The sequence below is a fragment of the Anser cygnoides genome, chromosome 3 (genome assembly GCF_040182565.1).
Source record: "Anser cygnoides isolate HZ-2024a breed goose chromosome 3, Taihu_goose_T2T_genome, whole genome shotgun sequence".
Taxonomy (NCBI): domain Eukaryota; kingdom Metazoa; phylum Chordata; class Aves; order Anseriformes; family Anatidae; genus Anser; species Anser cygnoides.
In genome coordinates, this window is record NC_089875.1 from 49,974,486 (window position 1) to 49,995,878 (window position 21,393).

General features: G+C 42.6%; 1 protein-coding gene across 3 annotated transcripts in view; it reads left to right on the forward strand.

Annotated features, from left to right (window-relative positions):
* The window catches only part of AGPAT4 (1-acylglycerol-3-phosphate O-acyltransferase 4), a 79,246-nt gene that overhangs the window by 19,508 nt on the left and 38,345 nt on the right, over nt 1–21,393 (forward strand). Inside the window, exon 1 of one of the 3 annotated variants that reach the window (XM_048067788.2) lies at nt 16,746–16,848. The exons of the other annotated variants lie outside the window; for them this stretch is intronic. The gene's annotated coding sequence lies outside the window, so the exon portion shown is untranslated. Of the gene's footprint in view, nt 1–16,745; nt 16,849–21,393 lie in introns of those variants that run through there. 3 annotated transcript variants of the gene reach the window in all.

Sequence of the window (21,393 nt, forward strand, 5' to 3'; positions counted from 1 at the left end):
TATGAAGTTAGAGCTGGAGAAATGTTCTTCATTGTCGATTGGAAGCCTTGTTCAGGTTGAGTCTCGTGCCCTCGAAAGGGTGTGTTGACCTGTCATCAGATTGTAATTTGGATTGCTTTTATATCTCCAGCGTACTTTGTGCTTAATTGTGAATAAACTCTCCCTGTTTGATCCCATTAACCCCTTTGCCGAGTATCTATAGGGTAATGGTTAGTTGTAGTCATCCTTACTCTGTATGTCTTAACCTTTACTGGAGAGTGTTAGTTGCAGAGAGTAGTTATATTCAACTTGAAAAGAACAACAGAGGAAACCTTGTTTGTTCTTTTGTCTGTGTTGCTCTTAAATGAGCTAAGAGACTAGTAAGGATTACATGTTCTCTGTTGTGTTTTAAATGTAAGGGGAAAAAGAAAAGGCCTTTGGGCTTAGAACTTTCAGCCGGTATTTGTAAGTTCTTCCTGATGCCAAACTCTGCAGAGTGCAGCTGTATTAGGGAAACCGAACATTGCAAGCCCATGCAAGCTGCTAACAATAACAAGTTTTAAAAACAAGTGTGCTTGGAAGATGGCATTGGAACATAGGTTGGGCAATCAATCAATCTTATATTTTATTTTTCAATAATTGATGAGCACTTTGTCTTCAGTTTCTTCTTACAAAAGACCAAGAACTATTGGGTATCTAAGGAAGGAAGAAAGCACACCTAGTGTGGAATACATCACAGTCTTTGATGCTGCTTGTACCTGAATTGGAAGAGGTTGGAATACATCCTCCTTGTTATCTGGAGACAGCAAACCATCACAAAGGGTACGCAGAGCTCGTCTGCACTACTGTGTGAAGTTGGCCAAGGCAGTAGGGAGAACAGGTTCTCTTTCCAGAATCACAGAGTCACCTAGGTTGGAAGAGACCTCCGAGATCACCGAGTCCAACCTCTGACCTAACACTAACAAGTCCTCCACCCAGCCATATTACTAAGCTCCAAATCTCTTGGCTGTAGTGCCATCTGTGCACATGGCTGTGTAGCTTGCTGGGGCAGTGGGAGAGTGCCTTGTACATCCTGAACTGGTTTGTGCTTGGTAGGCTGGTGCAGTGCTACCCTGGGGATGAACAGGGTGTGCTGGGCACCTGCTGGCAGCTTGGGACATAACTTGCCATGTGCTGGAACTGGGAATGGGACTACACCTGCTGGACAAATGTCATCTTTAATGGTGCTGGGTATATTTACTCAGGAAGATGTTTGTCTCTGAGCAGAGCAGTGGTTGATAGCTTGTCCTCGTGCTGCCCCTGTGTTGATGGAAACTCAGCTTTCCCTTCTGTTGAGAACCAGCTGGTGCTCCCAGGGCGCCTGGCAGACTGGCCTGCCACTGCCTCTCATCACAAGGCGAACTTTGTGCTGCATAAATGGAAGAGCTGCCAACAAGAGTATGATTGTCTGGAAGGATGCAAAAGGGTTTTAAAAGCAATTGTCTTAGCTTCTCATTTGCCTTAATAAATTAATTATCGTAGTACTAATAGCTATTCCTGTGCTATGAAAGGGGTATTATTATACCTTTGGGTAAAGTTACACTTTGTAGGCCGCAGTTTGTAAATCCCTCTGAGGGGAAGGCCCTTCTTTGCATGGAAACAGGCACCCCTGATGCCCGCTCACTGATTGCAGAGAGAACAAAACGGAAACTGATTCTTCTTATGACCGAGCTTTCTAGAAACAAAATCAGATGAAACTGAGAACTGCTTTACCTTCATCTTAACTGACTGTTATGAGACAGTAAAGCTAATTCCTTCCATGTACAACGATAAGGTGTCCAAATAAGGATGAGTGATAGTATCACGTTTAATCCTCAAGATTTTGTTTGGTTGCGTGTAGTCCCAGTGCCCACTTGGAGTTCAGAGGAGCCCTGGACCATTTTGCTTGTTGTTTGTACCAAGGTGATGCTGAGGTGGAGAGGAGAATTCTCTGGGGCAGTTGAGTAAGCAGGAAGGGATGGGAAACGAGGGCCTTTGTAAGGCAGAGCTTTCTTCTTTCTGCAGTTCCCTCTGCTGTCATCTTGCAGTGCAGAAGCAGCAGTCTGGTGTTGTTCAAAGTATGCCACAGTGTCCTTCATATAATCCTGTAGTGTTTTATTTATAATACAAACTGAATTATGCTTGTCAACATAGATGTAACAAAGAGCTTTCGTAGGGCACTTAGGACTGCATTCTTAGTCTGTTTGCAGGGCTGTTTCCAGTAATGTATACGAAATGACTTTTTCTTAAGTGCTGTTACTTGTCTATATAAGCCTTTCTTATTTTGGTTCCACACAACACATCCATATGAAGCCACTTGTAAAGACTAAGCAAAGTTTAGAACAAATACTGGAGGCCAGATTTGGTAGTCACGGAAAGAGAAAATGTTGCCTGGAATCTTCTGATAGCTGGACCGTCACCTTAGCCTTTCCTGCTTTCACTCAAGCCCCACCATGGGGTTGGATGACTATAGGAAACTACAGGAGATGCCCACGTGCTGTGGTTTAACCCGGCAGGCAGCTCAGCACCACACAGCCCTTCACTCACCCTCCTCCAGCAGTGGGATGGGGGAGAGAATCGGGGAAAAAAGGTAAAAGCTTGTGGGTTGAGATAAAAACAGTTTAGTATGACGGAGAAAGAAGAGAAATACTAGTAAGTACAAAACAAGTGATGCACAATGCAATTGCTCACCACCCGCTGACCAAAGCCCAGCCTGTCCCCAAGCAGCAGTCTCCCCCACCCCAGCCAGCCCACCCATATTGATTGTTCAGCATGGCATCACGTGGCATGGGACATCCCTCTGGCCAGCGCAGGCCAGCTGTCCGGGCCATGTCCCCTCCCAGCTCCTGGTGCACCCTCAGCCTCCTTGCTGGCCGGACAGCACAAGAAGCTGAAAAGTCCTTGGCTTAGCGTAAGCATTGCTCTGCAACAGCTAAAACATCATCGTGTTACCAGCATGATTCTCATCCTAAACCAAAAACACAGCACAATACCAGCTACTAGGAGGAAAATTAACTCTGTCCTATCTGAAACCAGGACACCATGTTAGTTTTAATCTAGATGACTTCTGCTGAGGAATACAGGGTAACCCCAGTAGCACAGAGATCCAAGTAAGCAGGTTGCCCAAGTACCTACCCAGGCAGTAAGGTGGTTGTTATAGCCCCAGTGAGCTCCGTGCTGCTGTGGCAATCTTGTTCTCGGCTCTTGGGCTACCTTAGGTGTCTCTATACAAACTCTAGTCCTACTTTTTTTCTGTAATGGAGTCTTAGGTCCACGTTCCCTGCCGATCTAAAGTAGGGGGTTATGTGTCAGATTGGGGATGGGGAGGTTCATGCTTATAAGTTCCAATTACCCGTGTTGATCACTGAGCTGTGTGTAATAGTGTAGATGATTAGCTTTCTCTAAAAACTGCTTTTGTTGGAATGATGAATATCATTGAAGCTTTTGGATTCTGTTGCTTTCAGAAATTAAATTCATAGGGGTATGTTGTGTTACAGACTTTGTATCAAGTAAAATATGCTTGGAGCAGAGAAGAGTGTGTATTTGTGATCAGATGGTAACATTTAATTTTCTAGCTTGCTTTGTCTTTCCTTCCCTATAAGTAATGGCGGAACATATAGCAGTGCATTGTAAAAAAGATATAGTGACAAATGAGCAAGGTGACAGGAGTGATCTTACCTTTTGATGCTAGCAAGGACAATGGAATATGAGAAAGTTGTATCTGATTTACTGAAGCCATCAAAGTACGGGGTAGCAGGAGATATGCCTCTGATTTAAAATAATGTATGACGAGTTATGAACTCTGTAGCAGTATATTGTATGTTTCTACAGCTAGATTGCCTTCTAGTGCTTTTTTTGAAAAAAAAAAGTTAATGTGAGGCAAATCTATCTAAGCTTCACTTTTAAACAGTCAGTATGTCTGAACTTTATAACTTCAGGTACTTTTTTGTTTTTATTTTTTTCTTTTGTCCAAAACACGCTATTAGTTCGCAGGCTGGCAAAGAGTTCTTGGGATCATACTTCTCAAAAGCTATCAGTATTTGTTTACAAAATGATGTTGGAAACTAAATGTTTCAAGCTGTGAAGTACACTGCAGCCTGTATCGGTGTGCTTTCCTGCTCTTGCTTCATTTTGGGGTCTGAGTCTTTTTCTAAGAGGGGAAGAAAAAAGAAAAAAAAAAGGTAGACTTAAGCATGTACACCATAATACTGAAATAAACCTCTTGTTTCTTCAAATGATAAGCTGTATAGTAAGGATCTATTTTAGGGGTGGTGGGGAGATCACGCCATTTTTGGTTGTGGATGTGATTTTGAAATGTTTTCTAGTTGTTGTTGAATATTTTCTCAATGTATTATGGCATGTGACCCAGTATTCTGCTGTCTTCTAGAGACTTGTCTGAGTTACTGTCCCTCAAGTTTGTGTGTGCATCACCAGATGTGAGTGTACACAGTTTCCTTCTGGTAGATTGTATTTGGTTTTATGGTTCATTTCCCTTTAGAAGCTTTCCAAAAGGCCCACGTAGATCTCTTCCACGCTGAAAAGAGTTTTGCCCTGAAAAAGTGTGTTTCCTTTGCCTTGACAATGTAGATGTCTTGCTAGAGTAGAAATCACCTAAAGTGTTGTCTACTTTAAAGTAATTTCTCAACACCTTCTTCCAGCCTGCTTCCTAATGCGCTTTTGTACGTGTTACGCATTTGTGTTAATGCTGCTGGTTATTTGTACAGATCCCCACTGAGACCAAACCTTGTACTTCTTTACCCTAATTTGGAAAGTTTGAAGGAGCTAGTCAATGTAACAGGTTCTCCAGTATCTTGTTGGTAGAGTAAGATAATGCATTTGTTTTCTGCATCCATGACAGCTTAAACTCCCTTTTTTCCCCAGCTTGTAACAGATATGAATAAGTCTTCTGCAGTGCCTGACAAATGCCTCCTTATTTTCTGTACTGACATTAGTTTGCAGTACCAGACAATAACATTTCAGTCCCTCTCATCTTATGCCACTTGCATGCTTTGTTACCAAGTTTTCATAGTGGTTCGGATATCGACGGTGAAGTTTGGTGGAACCCAAGGCTGTACACGGATTGCAGGTGCTCTCTGTGGGCATAGTGCTGTTCTGTTCACGAAGTGCAATTCGGTGTCACTGGCACGTGGCCTTTAGCAGAGCTCCTAATTCAGCCTGGAAGGGATGTGGGCTGTTATGATCAGCTGCTGGTTTAGGAGAAAGGAACTACTTTCTAGGAAAATGGATATAAAAGAACTTCTGATACTGATGCTGTCTGTCTAAGGCTGCTGAAGAGCTAGGGAGGCACTTAGTCTGATCTTCTTTAGTAGAAAGAGCATCTTCCTATTGCTGATCACAGAATCACAGAATTGTAGGGGTTGGAAGGGACCTCGAAAGATCATCGGGTCCAACCCCCCTGCCAAAGCAGGTTCCTTAGATCAGGCTGCCCAGGTAGGCGTCTAGACGCCTGATACTGTTTTGCCGTTGCTGGAGCCTCTGTAGATGTAGCTTGTCTTCATTTACCCTCTTTATTTTTATATATTTTTTTATTTTTGCCTCAGGTTCCTGATCTGAAGAAGGGTGGTGGTGGTATCCTGCTGAATGGAGAGGGGGATAGCAGGGAAGCAGAAGAAGGTGAAGCACATTCTGTTTGCTGTCTGACATCTCACACGACAAAGTTCCTAGCACCTCTTGCTGAGCATTAGATCTGGGCAGCAAGTTTCCTAGATTCCTGAACAGGGAGAAATCTGGAGTTTTTGTATTAAAGTATGTCACGATAAAATTCAGCAACATTAATTTTCTGTGCCAAGTCACAGCACAGAATATGAGACATTAATATTTACAAGTTTGCTATAGTTGTTGCCATATTAAGGGGGAATATTACTGCTAGAGGACCAGATCCTTCTTAAGAGACCTGGCATACTTGTGGAAACCTCATGTTAGCTCTAGGGCTGATTTTAATTGACAGAATGGTACTGAATCTGAAGGAGAGAGAGCCCCTTGATCCTATGTAACCCTCCCGCAAAGGTGTGGAGAGTAGCTCATGGATCACCATCAGCTGTTACAAGCAAATACCAAGCTAGCAGTGATGCAGCCCTGTCTGGGAAAGAGCACTGTTCCCATGGGCAGAACTACTGGAGGAATTCTGAATTCTGTCAGGTCAGGGAATACATCTTCTGGTGTAACATCGAGGTGAGGTGCCACATATATTGTCTCATTCCAGGGTTTGCTTTTGGTTGGCTGCATCTCCTACTGCCCCGCTCTCTTTCCAGTGTGCACTGCTGGAAGCATATGCCATGATGTTTCTCCCTCTCTCGAAAGCATGGAAGTCCCATAGCTACATGTTGTTGTGTAGTAGGTTGTTGGGCTCTTTCTACAGCAAGGATTTCAGCAGTTGGTCCCGTGAAAGCATCTGATGTCTTACCAACTTTTTGCAGGAATTTTTCAAACCCAGTAGGAAGCAGTATTTCCTTTCAGCTGTTACTTGAGGTCTTTCAGTGTGACCCTTGAGTTGAAGGAGCTTCTGAGTGCACATGTCGTCCTCCTCTATGGCTAGGTGGTTGTTTCTTGTGACTCGTTTGCAAACATTGTGAGGATTATGTTGTTTTCTCACTTTTCAGGGTCTGTTGGGCAAGGTCTTGTTGGGCAAACTGAATGTATGTTGCTGAATATCCAACACAGTATTTAAAATTAGGGATCCTTTAACGCTGTATTAGAAACCAAATGGAAATGAATGCAAAACAGTTCTGTAGTCTGCTTGGGTTTGGTGAGGCAGTTACCCTTTGGGCAGACCCATTTTGATCCTTGCTGAAATAAATTTCAAAATGAAATAAAGAACCACAGAGACAGAGATATGAGACTACAGTGCAATTGTTTGTGGGTAGATGTTTTTGCTCTTCTGTTAGCCCACTGCTATTAGTATTTTTTCATGTGTGTGCTCTTTCTATTCTCAAACAAATTGCATTAGGGCATCACTAATTAACATTTCCTTTATCTCACGGTGTTGAAGGGGGAAGTGCTCTTCAGTCTGATTATTCTTCAGTTCACTTAGCTATGTTTCTAAATTGAATCTCCAGTATATTGCATCTATGAGTGTGGAGCTTGCATTGAAGGTTAAAGTGCAAGTGAACTTCCTAATACACGAGGTTTCTTTTTCATTGTACGTACATTTCTCCCTGCTCATTGGAACTTACATAGCTCTGTAGTTCAAAGCAAAGATCCGGGAATTAATATGTACTGCTAATGAAAGATTTTGATGAATGAATGTATCTGCTGCCTGTGTTAGTTAAGGAAATAGAGTGATTGTGCAGACTTAATTTCTGGCTGTCACTTCTAAGAAGCTTATCCTTGTTTTTGGGAAAGCGTGGGAGATCTGCAGCAGTGAGGCTTTTGACAGTGGCTCTTGTTATTATAGCTTTTGCTGCTGTGATGTAGCTCCTTGCCTGTACCACCCTCAAATGCTGTGGAGAGTCTTTTATTGGATTTTTATTTTTTCTTAAAGCAAACAAGCTCGTAGCATTCTCTGACATTTTCCAGGCCTTTTCCCTAGCTCATCTTAGGTCTTATCCAAAGATGTGCAACGTGCTAATACTCTGTAGTTTGCTGAAGACTCTCTTTTGGCAAGCTAGCCATAAAGAATCTCTTACTTCCTTCAGACTTCAGCCATTTTTTGTGGGTTCTGTCTGACCTTGCCCTTTATAATGCTGTTCATTATGCAAAGCAAAATACAGAGAAGGAGATGTTAACACTGCAGTATTCAGAAAAGTTCTTTTTACTTGTTGGATTATGTTTTCAGAAATTGAATGCCAACTGAATTTCTGAGTTGAATTTTTATCAAAAAGTTTTCCGACCCACCAAAATATGTCAATTAAAGTTTATTATTATTTTACCTGTTGTACAAGGACAGGTTGAGAGAACTGGGCCTGCTGAGCTTGGAAAAGAGAAGACTGAGGGGAGACCTCATCAATGTGTATAAATATCTGAGGGGAGGGTGTTGAGAGGATGGAGCCAGTCTCTTTGCAGTTGTGCCCAGAGAGAGGATAAGAGGCAATGGGCACAAACTGAAGCACAGGAGGTTCTGGCTGAATATGAGGGGGCACTTCTTTACTCTGCGGGTGACAGAGCACTGGCACAGTGCCTCCCAGAGAGGTTGTGGAGTCTCCTTCTCTGAAGCTATCCAAGACTCACCTGGATGCCATCCTGCGCAATGCGCTCTAGGTGATCCTGCTCAGCAGGGGGGTTGGACTAGGTGATCTTCAGAGGTCCCTTCCCACCTCGGCCATTCTGTGATTCTAACATGTATTGCCTCTTGTGCTCATAAAGAAGAAGGGAGATACACAGTCAAAATAGTTGACGTACTTCTTTAGTTTTCAGATGTTCCTGGTTCATCTAAAGTTTAAAATTGAGAGCACAGTATATTTTCCTTTTAGTATGAGACTACATTTTCAGTATTTTACTAAATGCTAAAAGTTAAGAAAGTTTCTGGTTGAATTCAGGCTTTACATAGAGTTTGTCCTTGTGTCTTTGTAGGTTCTGACTAAGTGCTGGGATCTGCATTAATTCATGCCTAAAATTCAGGGTTTCCTGGAAGGTGATTTAAATTTCCTTAGTTGTATGGCAGTAGTTTTTTCCTGAAGGTACATGCAGTCCTCAGCTAAGAACTTAAAAAGGCTGCAATGACAGATCCATGAGTCTTTGAGGTCTGGACTTTATTATGAAAACAAACGATGGATTTCTTCATGTGGAAAACAGCCCGTTATGCAAGTGCAGGTGAGCAGAAGGGCGAGCAATGTCCTGGGAGCGTCCCAAGCCCTGTGGGTAACACTGTAGGACTTGGTGACTTGGAGCTGGTGGGGAGGACAGGGCCCCATGTTTGGTGCTACTTGATGTATGGGCCACGTAAAGAAGTCCTTGAAAAGTTCTTTGTCTCTGTTGGAAAGGTAGGAATTGGACCTCCATTAAGAGCAGTGGTGTGCTAGGTTCTTCCTGTGTTACGTAGGATATTGGAGTGCCATAATAATCGTCAGGGCTCGTTTTCAAAGGTTGTTCCTGTGAGCAATATGAGAAGGTTGAAATACTGTTGAGTACTTTGACCCAGATTGGGTGGAATGATAGTGATGTTGCTGGCCTTCGTACAAAGAGTAAGCCAGGATGCTGGGGCCTGTGCTCTATTTCCAGCTTATGTCATTGACTTGGTGATGCAGCAAAGTCCTGAAGTCATGATCCCATTTTTAAACAGAGAAGACCAAAAAGAGGTAGGAAGTTTGCTGCTCTCATACGTGGGCAGTGTCTGTTGCAGATGGGTGCTTTTGTTGCAGAATGGCTTTCCTGAGATCTGAAAAATGTAAGTAGAAAAAAACATGGGATCAACTTGTCTTGGGCACTTCAGCTGAATTACGGCATTGCAACTGGAAGGTCATCCCTGCCTCTCCCTTTGGCGCCTCTGTAGGCCTGCAGCAGGGAATCGTGTGCTGGCCTCTGGCGCTCAGTCGGGCAGGAGGAGCTGCCCGCGGGGTTGGTGTCTGCACCGCCCGCTCCTGCTGCCACCAGGAGCCGCTGCTTTGTTGCAGCATAGGAGCACTGCTCAATTCCTTGGGGAAGGAGGGTAAGAGGAGCCCTCAGACGGGAGATAAATCTCTCTGACATGTGGCTGTTAAATAATCAATTTCCCCAAAGGTTTTGAAAAGAGCATTTCAATGCGGTGACTGCTGCAGATCTGTGTAAGCGTTAAAGCCGTTGTGCTTGCGAGGCTGGCGTTGTTCCACACGCGCCGTAACTTGGAGAGAAGAAGCTGTTTTGTAGGCAGCTTGTGTAGGGATAAAAGACAGAAAAAAGCTGTGAAATGAAATGTTTGAAGTGTGCAGCTGTTTTTTTCTTACGGGAGGGTTGCTTCTAGCTTTCAACATGGAGATGGTTTAAAAGGAACAGTGGCTAAAGAAGTGGACAAAACCTGTTTCTGTGTTCCTTCGTCGCTGTAGCTCAGGGTTGTACTAGAGAAGGCAGCATCAGTCGAAACTCCCTGTTTCATGAATACATAGGCGGAATTAAAATTACTTCCTTACTTGAAGAAGAATTTTTGCTCTGCATTTTGTGGGCCTTAGGTTAGAAAGAGGGAAAATCCACTTGGTCAGACCCGAATGATCAGTGTCTGTTTTGAGAGGGAGGGCAATGTGGGAGTGGGAGCCGGGGGAAGCTGGCAGCGAGGTGGTTTGTTGGCACAGAGGAACTCAAGCGTTCGGTGCCAGGCCTGGCTTCTGGCCGGATCCGAGCTGCTGGCTCAAATACCAGAGGCACGCCTTGAGGTACAAACGTTCAGTCCTGTTTTAATCACAAGTTCGCAGTTCCTGTCATAGGTAGTACCCTGTGAGGATCCGAAACACTCTATAACTTTCAGGATACTTCGAAAACTTGTGCATTTAAGATCTTGCGTTAAATCTGATACTGATTTGTGTTCCCAAAGCAATTACAGCTTGGCTGTGTTACAGGAACGCAGGTTTGGCCATACTAAATTGGCAGTAGTTTATCTAGTTAGGTACGTTTCATCTGAGAAAACACTGATGACACTCCATCAAAAAGTGTTTCACACTTTTTATCAGTACAGCGCTTGTCTTCATTCTGTAAGAGCATGAAATGGATCACGTTCAGGGAGCCGAGGCACAGAAAGCACCAGAACTGTAGCTGTGTGGTGCCTGCCGCCAAAATTTCAGCCGTGATGTTTGAATAATGCAGCATATTTTTCACTTATTATGCTAGCCAATTCATGCATGTGTATGTGCATGTTTTAATTCTGTGACTAGCCAAGCATTGAAGTTAAATTGCCAGGAAGATCAAACCACAGATAAAGCTTTGTAATGGGTGTGAAGAGTCTGTTCCTCATTTTGTGTTACTCAGTGTGCTGTAACAGTGACTACACTGGAGTCGAAGATTATTTTTATACCAGTTGAGGATCTGGCCAACTTATGTAAATGTCAGTGTATATTTATACTTAAAATAAAAAAAAAGTGGGGAAAAAGTGTGTACCATTAGTCTTCAGGAACTTCTGTTTAATTAAGACCAATGCAAAAATCGCATTTCAGGTTACAGTTGCATTCATTATTTGTAATGTACAGAACCAGCTGGGGGGTAGGGTTGGATTTTTTCTTGTTTTTTTTTTTTTCTTTTGAATTTTAACTACAAAATACATCATCCTGTCTCCTACTCTGTGATTTTTATCTTGAAGTTAGATTGGTAAATTATAAGCATGTTGGAAGGAGGGAGGGGGTTGTTATAATTTTAAAGTGGTGGTTTGGTCTGTACTTTAATATTCCAAACTGTGCATTTGTGAAGTGTTCCCTTTAGCATATTACTCTTTACCAGTCACGGGCTCCCTCTGGGTAGAGCGTGCCTTTGGGCAGCTATCAGTGAGCTCTGCTTTCAGCAGCCCGTGTGTGCCCCGGGCTCCATAGAAGAGCACCGTCTCGCACGCTTCCCTGGGGAGTGTTTCTGTACGCTGCGTGCCCTGCCTTTGCTCTCAAGGTCTAACGGTGAGCCCTCGTCAGTGGGCTCTGTGGCCAGCCTAGGGCCCCTCTCTGCCCACCCCTAGGGATGTTAGGTGATGAAGCCCTGCTTCCTGTCCGTGTTCCTGGTCGAGTTGTTTGGGCTGTTTTTATAAATAGCCTGCTCTGGTTTGAAAGTTCAAGTGTGTTCTAAAACAGCAAAGGAAAAAATAATCTAAAACAAGATTCAAAACTTTATTTGGCTATTTGTTTGGATAAGAACATAGAGACTTTCTGTTCAGATCTGGGGCTAGCCCCTTGACTTGGACTCTCCATAGAAGTAGCTCCACTCCCTCCTGTGCATCTTCCTCTGCAAGACAATTTGCCTCTTGCACAAAGTGCATAAAAGCAGTCTTTCTTTAAGAACTTTGATCTGTTTGTTTGTCCTATTTATGTCCTGTATCAAGGAGTGATTTGATGTGCTGCAACATCTGGATTTGGAGGATTCTGGGATGAGTTCTCGTTTGTGGAAACCTGCAAGCAAGCCTCATTCCACAGAACCAGGCTACTGGAGGAGCCTTTGCATGCCATCTGACTGGAGTGTTGTCATCTGTGCTGTTTTTTCACAAGCTTCACAGTTACATCCTTAGCAGTCAGAAAGAAATTGTAAGAAAGGGTGCTCACAGCAATGCAACCCAAGCCATGAGTGATTTCTGTCCTTCAGAGGAACTTGCTGACATTTCTTCCGCTGCTATCAGCCTACATGGCAACTCCAGCTGGAGAAGGATCTGAACTGGTTAAAATTACACAGTTTTCAAATACCAGGCCCATAATGAAAGAGGACTGGAGTACCTCAAGGCACTTCTCTCCCTGGTTCTGTTGTGGTGCAAGCTGTTGCAAAGACATTGCAGCAGTGGTGTAGATTACATAGGGTGTTATTCTTGCCTGAGCCTTCAAATAAGGTCAGTAAATTCAGATGCTAAATCGTGCTTATTTGCACTGCTTTTTGGCTTTCCAGCTTTGTAGGCAAGACTTTAGAAAAGATCTAAATGGCCTGCATGGAACCCCAGAGACCTCAGGCACGGTGCCAGCTGGCAACCTAACAACTCTGCAACCTGCCCTTGGTGGCTGTGATGCAGCAACCGGAGCTGGGGCTATTACTGCGCCTCTCAGTTTCAAGTGGCTGAACTCCTGTGAGAAGTCCAGATGACCATCAAGAACATTTTGTCTTAAAAAGCTGTGAATCTTCCTAATACAAAGAGAAATGTCGGCTTGCATGAGTTAAAGGAGGGCATTTCAATCACTTGTAATGCAGTAGCATGTATGGCTTAGGCTGCGGGAAGAGGACAACTTGTCTCATCACCTTCCAAGTTGATAAGCATTGCATTAAGTGCTGAGGTCAGTGAGTCACGTGGGTCCTGTGAATATCTTTAATTTTGAGAAAATGGGGGCGACAAAGGTGGTGATTGTTCAGAACAGGAACTCATTGGATAAAGTCAAGGAAGTCACTGAATCTTGCCATAGGCAGCCTCATTCTGGGATTTCTGTACTGCTTTGATCAGTTTGGCATGGGATTTTTTTTTTAATTTTTATTTTATTTTTTAATTTTGTTCTGGTACCTAATACATTTTGTGTAATATTGTATACCCTGCTTAAACCTTGAAGTGTTTTCTGTTGTGCTAGAAATACTTGTGGTAAAGTTCAGGAGTGGAATACCAAAAGGACATACGCATCTGATTTTGTGACACCCCTCTGCTCCCAGCACGCACACACCATATTTGCAAGATGGGTCTTAATTTTAGTATTTCTGTGACATTCAGATTCTGCCTTTTAAAAGAAGTGATAGCTCTTCTTCCTGTACCTCCTTGAAATGATATGTCTGTCTGCTGCTCCTCCTAATTTGCAAAGCACTGAATAGGAAAATGCCTTGGTTACCAGAGAGGGACAGCCTGCCTTTTGTAACTGGCAAAGCCCGTCTTCTTAGAAACAGAATAGAAGAGCGTAAACTCTGAGTCTGTTGGTTATGCTGGGCTGCTGTGTACCACATCAGCTAAACCTGTGTTTGCAAGGAAAATTATTCTGTGGAAATAATTCTCAGAATAAGACAGTAGTCATGTACAAGCAAGGAGATGGTTACCTCTGTGTGCACCATTTCTGCAAGCGTTTTCTTTTACTGGTGGGACTACAGAGCAGAAAGCCAGTAGTACTCCTTTTGCAGGCACCCTTTTAGTTAGAGCAGTAAGAGGTTAGGCAAGCTGGTGAAAACTTCACATCCCCTCCTGCTGGAGCAAATGAGCTGCCAGGTTCCTGAGCAGGTCGGGTTGCTTGGGGATTCTTTTTCTGACTTTCTTACTGCACTTAAACATTGAGGAAATGTTAATGCAAGCACAATTAAACTGAATGTGATTTGAGAGGCACAGATCTTTTGTTCCTTACCTGTGATGTGATATTATTGTGTTCTTCAGGTGTACGTCTGACAACTGAATATAGTATTTCTTATGTGTGTTGCATTCTTTGTTTGTTTGTTTGTTTTTAAGTGTTTTTTTTTGTATATTTACCTATTTGGATAACTTCAGTTTGAGGAGTTATGCACTACACCCAGTACAAGTATCACAGCTTCACGAATACTTGATGGGTATATTTGATCTGTTGTACTTTATTTTTAATTCATGAAAGCCATTTGTTTGACTTGTAGCTTCTGACCTTATTGTCCCTTTAAAGAACGCTTGGTGAAAGTCACTGTTAGGGATTCAGAAGCTAAAATAAGCACCAGGACATTGTTCTTGTCTCTCAAGACCTCACGTGATGAGATGCTGTAAGATTACAGGCAGAGACAAGGAATTCAGGGAATGCAAGTGAAAAATGAGTAATGGCTTTGTTCTGAACTGTGTTCTCGAAATGAGAGAGGTTTGGTGGCCATTCACCATTAACTGAATACTAAATTAACTGTGATGGTATAAGAAAGGTACCAAGTCAGCTTTTTGTTTCCAGTCCTGACATTCAGAGAGAGTATGTTGTGCATAGGAAGGCTAAGTCGAAGGTATCTGCCTTAGCTCCTGAAAATAAGTTGTTCATAGCATATTATTTCTGGCAATACATGGATATTTCTTAAGAGTGCGCTGGTTATCTGAAATAAAAAGTAAATGGAAATATTACTGGAAACATACAGAAACTTTAGCTGCCATTACCCCAGTTTTCTTGTTCTGTTGAGACTCTTAATTCCTTTTTTTTTTTTGTCTTTAGACCTCTATGAAATGTAGCTCTTAGTAAAAAGAGGGTTTACTTAAAAGCACTACAGATTTTTTCTAGGTTTTAAATTACCTTTTGCTCAGTTTCTTAATCAAATCACTTTTTTTTTTCCCCAATTCCTGCTACTTTCTATGGCAACTGGTATTCTCTTTTAAAATGATCAGTCAGTTTTCTCTCTGAGATTGGTTCCATCCCTTTTCATCAGTAACTGAAAGTGAAGGTTAAACATGTGGAAGATGTGGATCTAGAGCAAATAAAACAATGGGATTTTCTCTCTTGATGTGCCATTTTGTTCTGAACTGCTTTCTCTCCAAAGTCCAAATTTTTATTTAATTTGAAACTTATGATAAACTTGGTGCACATAGAAATGAAGACTTCTGTAAGAATAGCATGCAGGAAGGAGAGACATTGGGTGAGAATAGCTTTCCTTCCTTAGTATTTGAGTTGAACATGAACAATTCACTTGAGTCAAATAACTTTTCTAATCTTTAGATGATCTAGTTAGTACATGCAAGCAATGCATGTAGCAAAGACAAAGTCATGAGCGTGGGAGCTGTTCTGACTCCTAAGTATGGATACTGCCAATAGCCCTATAATTAGAGAAATGCTAATGATTCATTATGTCAAAGAATTCAACTCTGATTGAATAAATACAAAGGCAGACCAAGACATCTATTAACTCGGTTCATGTTTGCTTTTGTGCATGCTCACATTTTGAGATCCTGGCCCCTGAGAGTTGATTTTTGGCTGAGAACTCCTTTGGACCTAGTGGCAGGAAATAGGACTAGAAGGGAGTTCCTGTATCTTTGAAATAAATTCGTATTTTTTCTAGCAGCAGTATAATGCACTCATTCGAAGATGAATCTTGTTCAGTTTCTAAAGCTGTTAAGTATTTGTCATCTGTTAAAAGGATTAGAAGAAGGTTGAGAATATACAGATACTTGAGTTTTTGGTCATTTTACACAGTTGTTCTTGTCTCTCTCCTAACCTGCCACAGCTTTAAGGCATACTTGTGGAGGGGCACCCCAATCCCCTCCTCATGTGGTTTTTGTTTGTTTGTTTGTTTTTGATAGCTTGAGTGAGCCAAGCTTTTCTGGTTACTGGTCATCCCGATAGCCCTGGTCTGCATTTGCTTTGTTTCAGCTTTTCTTTCCTGGATGTCTGGTACTGATGTGCTGGCCCAGAGATTGTCTCAGTACTGCATTAGGCCATTCCCTTTCTTTTCAGGAAAAAGGCCTTCCTAATGTCATTTTTTTCCTTCATAGAGCTGTATAATGCTAGTAGACCAGAAACATTAACTGGCAAGCTAATGTTCCCAGATACTTCTCTCCTCTGTCATTTCTAAATGATGAGGCTCTATTTTATTAGTTCTGCAGGGCTTGTCCTATCAAAATTAATTTCATTTCTGTTACCTTACCTCTCAAGGTCATCTGATTCGTAAAGTGTGTTCTGACTTTGTATCACCCACAAAATTTATTAATTTGCATTGAATACCTTAGTCTGCAGAAGTGAGAAAAGAAGGAGATCCTTCTTTTCTAGATTGACAAAAAGACAACATATAGTTGCAGTTTTTAGTGCCGGTCTCCTTTAGAGCCGTTTAGTAATCGTCAATTTTCATTTTTATTTTTTTTTAATCTTCCGTGCTTTCGTTTCCCCTGTTTGTACATGTTATAAGCCTTGTAAATAGCTGTTTTTTTCTGAAAGATTAAATTATGCCAGATTCCTGACTTTTATTCAAATCAAGTAGCTCCTAGCCCTCTTGTCTCAAGAAGAAGCTCAAAAACAAACGTTAGAGATTCAAATGCCTGATGGCAAGTACTTGTCCATGCATTTGGTGTTTTATAAAAGTTTGGGAGGAGCAGGTTTGTAACCACTGTATAATTCTTGGATTTAATTTTTGAGTGTATCAATTTAAGATGGCCCTTCCTTATTCTTATAAATTATAGGTCACGCTGCTCTCCTTTAAACTTCTGTTTTGTGACGTAGACAGTAATACGTCACCCAAACCAGCAAGATCAGAATGGGAGTAACCTCCTAAGTACTGCTCGTCTGAGCCATCGTTGTTGCAAAAGCTTTCAGTGGGATACAGAGGCTAGTCCTGGCACGCAGCCCCTGGATAAGGCACAAGGCAGGGCCATGCACAATCACGGCATGCCAGGAGGGGGGTACCTGAGGGGTCGGGTGCTGTTTTGCTTTGTCCCAGGGTGGATCCGTGTGTGAAAGTATGAGTGTTGTCTGCTTATCTTTTTAGCAAGTGGTCGCTGTGGTGTAAGCCTAACTGATAAGGGCTATCAAATGCTCTATTACTGATCATTGCAAAACATGCAACGTTTCTGGGGTTGTTTCTCACCCTCTTTTCTCATGTTTCCTCTCTCAGTGCTCAAGTCTTTTGTGTGTCAGTGCTTGCACAGATGAACGTGCTGTATTTCTTGCTTTGTATACCTCAAATACCGATAAGAAAGAGCATAACCTATTAGTCAGTGAAATCTGACCTCTAGTGCTGTTCACTGATAAGCTGTTTCCTTCTAGTAAAGACAGAGCAAAACTTTTCCCGATACATCTTATGTACCCTCCTTGTTTTGGATCATGTGTGCCGCTCCCTCACGGGGCTGAGGGAGTACCTGAGCTGTACGGGAGCTGACGTAGAGATGGAGCAGGACACATTTTGCAACTGGGCACTAGTTACGAAGCATCAGGTCTCTTGACAGCATTGCCCGGAGAAGAACTGTTTCTTTCAGGAGCACATTACAGTAAAACCTGCATGAGAAGTCAGGCTTTAGTGTGGCCACAAACAAGAGCTCTGGTAAAGCGTGCTGAGCTTATCAGATGGCCTGGTGATCAAAGCAGGTCCTGGGGGATTTAACAATTGAATTGTGAAGCTTTGCCCCCTTCCAAGGGAACCATTAGCTTGTGTTGCGGAGATGCCAGGGGAACAATCTGCAGGACTGGAGATGCTTTAACATTTTATCTCATCTTTTCATGGATAACAGGAGGCTGCAGTGTATCTGTTTTTTTTTCTGTTTGGCTTTATGTTGTCTGATTGGCATAGCTGGGATTAAGCAAAGTGGATAACGTAAATGATACAACATCTGCAGTCAGCAGTAATTTTTCTTGTTAGACCAGTTGGCATGCCTGGAAAACTGGAAAGGATTTGTATGCAGGAACCCTTCTTCAAGCTTAAAAGAGAAATCACAATCTTTAGGTTAAGTTCAAATGGGGAACAGTTAATTGAAGGTTAATTTCTCTATTCACCCACTAGCCTGAGAGTGAGGAGGAGAGAGGTTGGTTCCTGTGGATCTGGGGAGAGTTGGGGATGCAGGACAGAGGAGGAAGGGCAATCGTCAGTGGATCTGTGATGTTAGTTGGGAGTACGCAGGAATTATGGAGGCGACAGAAATCATAACTTCATAAGCATCCTTTCCTGCTATCTTTTGAATGTTTTTGGCTTATTACAAAGTAGGTTTTCTTTGAGAGGAGGCAGTGATCCTCTGTACAACTCTCAAACAATGAAGCTTTAATTCTGACCAGAGCTTGTAGGCGTTACTCTCTGGTAGGTTTAGTTGTGGAGCTGTGGCTTTCTGGGAAGCACTGAGGGTGCCTTCCCTGTTAGCTCTCATACAGGCAGGTTCCTGTGGAGCCCAAGCAGGAGACTGGTATAAAAACAGCAAGGAGTTGCCTGGCTTTTTTACTTCTTTCTAGATTCCATTGAGATTTGTGGGCCAAGATCAACACATGGAGTCGGGGTTTCAGTTCATACTCCACATTCGTTTTTGTACCTCTCATAACCTTAGGCATAGTTATCAGTAAGTCGCTCATACAAATCCCCTAACATGGGAAGAAAAGCGTGTGCACTCAGGACAGATGTATGTTGTTTCCTCTTCTCAGTTAACCTTGTTCTGTAAGAACAATGAATTCTTCCCAAATAACTTGTTGGGGATCACTGGAAAGCTGGAGGTGGTAGCTTTTTGGTTTTGTTTCGGGCTGTCGCCTCCTTCCTGCTGGTAACTAATTCCAGCGAAGAGCTGAGCACTGATGGCAAGTGCAGACCTGGTAGTCACAGAGTACCATTCGTAACAGTGAGGAGGTTTACTGAAAGCAGCTAAGTGGGGCAGTATTTCTTAAATTGAAGATACACAGGCTTAAAAATAATAAAACCTAGCATGAAGAAAGAATTATTTTCTGTGCGTTCAAGCAAACAGGAAGTTGCTTAAAGTGTAGTGTTGCAATAAGACTGTTGGTGTTCCCTTTGCTCAGTGACTTGCAGTGTGTGCCCTGTTACCATTTTTAATTTGCTGAGCAGTTCCTCTGTGGTGGTGTTCCTGTGCACAATAGAAGAAAGCCAGTGGTGTTATGGGCAACAAGAAGCCACATCCGCCAGAGATGCGACTGCCTGGTTTCATGCCCATACAGAGCAAGTGGTGGTGCCGTGGAAACCTGCCAAGCAGCGTGTTGTCTTTCACCATTCGTTGGTACAAACTCCTTTGATCTGTACGTATTATACTGAGCGCAGTCATTTGTGGCAAAAAAAATAAAAAGGCACATGGTCTTTGTTGGAGTATTAGATCGGTGAAGAGAACTGTATTAAAAGAACTTTGTGCAAGCAAATGCTGAAATAAATGGGTCTCGGCCTGAACATATGAAAGGGCTGGACTGCGTTTATCTCTTGCCTTGAAAGCACATCCAGTAATTTATTGTGATGGGCGGGGAATTAAGTCATCATTCCTGGATTTCTCTCTCTTGGTGATTTCTGGCCCTAAAAGCACAGCCATGCACGTCCTTGAAGTGTTATTCAAGGGAGTTGCTGACAGGATCTCCCATGGGGACTGAGGCAAAAATCTCCAAAAGCAGACCTGCAGCCAATAGAGAAAGTTTAGTTGTTGGCTGGTTGGTTGTTTTTGTTGCTGTTGTTGTTTTAAATTTGTGTGCATGATTCCCCACCATCGTGCTCTGCCTTTTTGATGAAAAATAACTTAAAGGGCAGGGAAAAGAAGTGCAAAGGTAGGGTAATGGGGGTGGCCTAAGGGCGGGGGGGGGGGGGGTAGGTGAGGGGCTAAGGCAAGGAGAGTGTGGATTTTGGTTTCCTCTTCTGTTTAAAACACTCAACTTAAACATTTTCCTGCTGGTTAAAGACCAGGAGCTCTGCCTTGGAGCAGACCAGGTTTCTCCATTGCACCTCGTTGTTGCTCCCGTGCGCACCTGCATGTGCAGCTCATGCAGAGTAAAGAATGGGAATCTGCTTGAAGCTATAGAGCTGATTCCTTGTCTGCTGGGCTCCATGAAAGTCCTCCCCCTCATTTGGGAGGATCAGGGAAGGCAATGCTGGGCAGAAAACCTTTATATGCTTTTTGTAATAATAAGCTATTCTAAGAGTTCTTCCTGTGGGCATTTAGTAACATTCCCTCTCTGACCTCCAATTGTTTCATGTTCCTAATCAGTGCAAGTTTACAGCAGAGCTCCTGTCCTCAAGTTTTTCCTTATAATTACTTGTAGCTGCTGCAGGGGATGGAGTAGACAACCAAACCAAATGACTAGTGAAGCTAGATGCATACTGAAGCACTGGGATAGCCTGTGTCAGGACCCGTGCAATCGTCAGTACCTGATTTTTTTGGAAAACCTCCTAGGCAGCTTCACAGCTGATATAGTAGGTATCGTCCTGGGTTTCGAATCTGTGGTCCCTGAATCATGTGTGGTACATAGAGGGCTTTTGAGTAGTTCAGGGGAGATAACAGACTTGCTTTTCTTAGTTGCCTGTAGGCTTAATTAGGTATATGGAAAATGTTTGAGATGCACCCAGTAAACGTAGTCTGATAATCTGAAAAGGAAGAAAGTTGTTCTTGTAAGTCATTAGTTCATGGACAGACATGGCCTGGAGTAAACTAGCCATCAGGCAGTGTTTAGCCTTATTTTACCATGACTTTTTTTGGAAATGCTTTCCCCCATCTTTTATGCAGTGCACTGATTCATCATGCAGCCAGTTGGCCTTTGGAATGGTGGTTGTGGCTTGCCCTGCTTCTCTTGCTTTTGATTTGTATTGGAGTTTACTACCCTTTTATCACATCTTCCTATCAGAATAAAGGAATGGAACTTGTAGGTTTTCTTGGTTTGTGTTGCCCTGACGCATAGGTTAAAGAAAATGACTAATGCCTCAAAGAGGAACAGTTCTGGTGCCCTTTAAAGTAGGTTACATACTTACATTGCCTACTTTTTGTACTTTATTTTGTAATTGTTGTACTTTTTGAGTCAATACATAACTATGCTTTCAGTCGCATTCTGAAACAGGCATTTTATGGTTAACCCAGTAAGTAGATGTTTCAGTGTAGTATCAAGAGTAGTTAAGTGAGCTAAAGAAATTTACTAACAAAATCCATGCAAGGACAGAAGAACAGCCTCAACTGTTTTAATGACTCATTCTCTCAAAACATCAAAGTAGCAGGTCTCAGAAAACTCTGTGTGTTTCCATTCCTCTGGTAAATGTTTTTCACATAACTAGTTAGCCTTGGAGATGTTCTCTAATTAGTTACTTGCTCTTGAAGACGGCAAGAAGCCGTCTATGGTCACAAAGGGTAGGTGCCATTATATGCAGCGGGGTGAAAGTTTTTTTTGTTTGTTTGTTTGTTTTCTTTCAGGGTAGAAAAACTAGAAATTCTCAGGTAGACAAAGAATCCTTGTTAGG